This window comes from Jaculus jaculus, chromosome 1, assembly GCF_020740685.1.
Source record: "Jaculus jaculus isolate mJacJac1 chromosome 1, mJacJac1.mat.Y.cur, whole genome shotgun sequence".
Classification (NCBI taxonomy): domain Eukaryota; kingdom Metazoa; phylum Chordata; class Mammalia; order Rodentia; family Dipodidae; genus Jaculus; species Jaculus jaculus.
Window position 1 is genome coordinate 245,044,444 of NC_059102.1, and position 2,549 is coordinate 245,046,992.

Consider the following 2,549-nt stretch of genomic DNA (forward strand, 5'->3'; position numbering starts at 1 on the left):
TCATTGAAGGAGGTGGAGAGATTGCTTAGTGGTTAAGCACTTGCCTGTGAAGCCAAAGGACACTGGTTCAAGGCTCAATTCCCCAGCACCCATGTTAGCCAGATGCACAAAGGGGCGCATGCGTCTGGAGTTCGTTTGCAGTGGCTGAAAGCCCTGGCACGCCCATTCTCTCTTTCTATCTCTCTTTCCCTCCCTCTCTCTCTCTCTGTCTCTCTCTGTCACTCTCAAATAAATAAATAAAAATGGAACAAAAGAAAAGAAAAGAAAAAGGTGGGACCTAGCACTTCCTGAGCTTTGGAAAAACTTAGAGGTGAGGCTGATGATGAGGACCACTAGGAAGGTCCAGGACTTGGTGGCTTTCTCAGAGTGTTCTGGAAGAAAGTTTTGAGTCCAGAGAGACAGAGTATTCTTGGTCTACTCAGTCTTCCACCTCAGGACATATCAACCAACCACCCCTCCAGACACTTATGATACACAAAAGTGACCTGCTCACCGCAGAGAATTCCTCATGTATTTTCAGTGTCCCTCATTAGGTGTTTGCCTGCCATGCATGAAGCCCTTTGTTCAACCCCTAGCACGGAATAAACTGGGTCTAGTGGACTGGCCTGTATGTAATTCCAGCCCACAACCAGCAGGAAGATCAGAAGTTCAAAGTCATCTTTAGCTTAAAGGGCTACATGAGAACCTGTCCAAAAAAAGAGGTGTGGGAGACTGGAGAGATTTCTCAATGGATAAGACACTTGCCTAAAAAGCCCAACAACCAGAGTTTTATTTCCCAGTACACATGTAAAGCCAGATGCAAAAAGTGGTGTGTGCATCTGGAGTTTGATTGCACGGGCTAGAGGCCTTGGCACATCCATTCTCTCTGTCTGCCTCTCTTTTCTCTATCTCTCTCTGCTTGTAAATATAAAGAAATAAAAAAATATTTTTTAAAGGGCTGGAATCAGGTAGCACATGCGTCTGGAGTTCATTTATAGTGTCTGGAAGCCTTGGAGTTCCCATTCTCTCTCTCTTTCTAATAAATAAATAAATAAATAGAGGACTGGTGAGATGGCTCAGCAGTTAAGGCACTCGCCTGCAAAGCCTAATAACCTAGGTTCAATTCCCCAGCACCCATGTAAAGCCATGCATCTGGAGTTCACCTGTGGTGGCTGGAGGCCCTGGTGCACCCATTCTCTCTGGCTCTCTTCTCCCTATCTCTCTCTGCTTGCAAAAATAAATAAATAAATAAATGAAATATTTAAAAAGATATGCAAAAAGAAAAATAACATTTTACCCCAAGCTAAAGCCCACATGTCTTTTATGTCCCTCATTTATATCACTGACCCCACATTTTCTCTCTTTTGTGTTGGATGGAAACTCAAATTACCAAGCATTGTCTCATAAAATCGGGAGTCTATTTTGCATCAGTGTCCCCATGTCTTTGTACACTGGTAGGTCTCAGGCAGTTTTGCTGAATCAGGGAATTTGAGAAGAGAAATACAAAACCATGATAGACTTCAATTCCCACTTAGCAAATACTCTAATTATTTTGCTCCTGGTATCATGGCTTAATGTAGGCCAGCTAATTCTAAATGCTCGATATACCAACACATTTAACCCTTTCATATGCAATAAAATATGAATCATTATCCAACCATTTTACAAATAAGGATTGTCAGATGAAAGAGGTGTTTAACCCACCCACAGTCCCAAAGACGGTGGGAAGCAAGGCTGGGGCTTGACGCAGATAGTGGCAACAGAATTTGTTCCCGTCCCTCCCAGCTAGGATTACTAACAAGCACTTGCTGTCGTTAGTGCTAGGTTGATTTTCAAAGTGCTTTCAAAATACATTTCCATGAGCCCATGGCTCCTGCTGTGGAGGGTTTCACCTTTGGAGTGGTGATATAGTCACATTAGACTAAGCCCAAAAGAGAGGAGGCAGGCAGCTCACTTTGAACAGACACTCCAAGCCGGTCCCCAGCTGGAGGGCAAAGATACTCATGCCAACATGTTCCTGGAAGCAAGACCTCCTGAGCAACCCAAATGTCTAAGAGGAAGGAATGGTTAATTACATTATGGTCTGGCCACGGAACAAAGCCTTCAAAAAGCCAGTTCTGGAGTCTATATTGAGGAGCAGAGAAACATACAGAACGTTCTGCTAAACAAAAAAGGAGAATGTCAAGCCGGGCGTGGTGGCGCATGTCTTTAATCCCAGCACTCGGGAGGCAGAGGTAGGAGGATCGCCGCGAGTTCGAGGCCACCCTGAGACTCCATAGTGAATTCCAGGTCAGCCTGGGTCAGAGTGAGACCCTACCTCAGAAAAAAAAGCAGAATGTCATGTGATGACAGCAATGAGACTTGTGGCGATGGTAAAGAAGGTTTGGAAAGAAGAGGCACAAACATGACAATTCTTTCAGTTAGGGCTGAATCTCTGTTATTTCAGTCTTAATATTATATTTTCTATTTGTAGTAATAATAATCTTAGACATGATGACCTGAGAAGAGTTAGGGCAATAAGTTATATAAAGAACATGACTTGGGCTGGGAAAATTGCTCAGTGGCGAAAG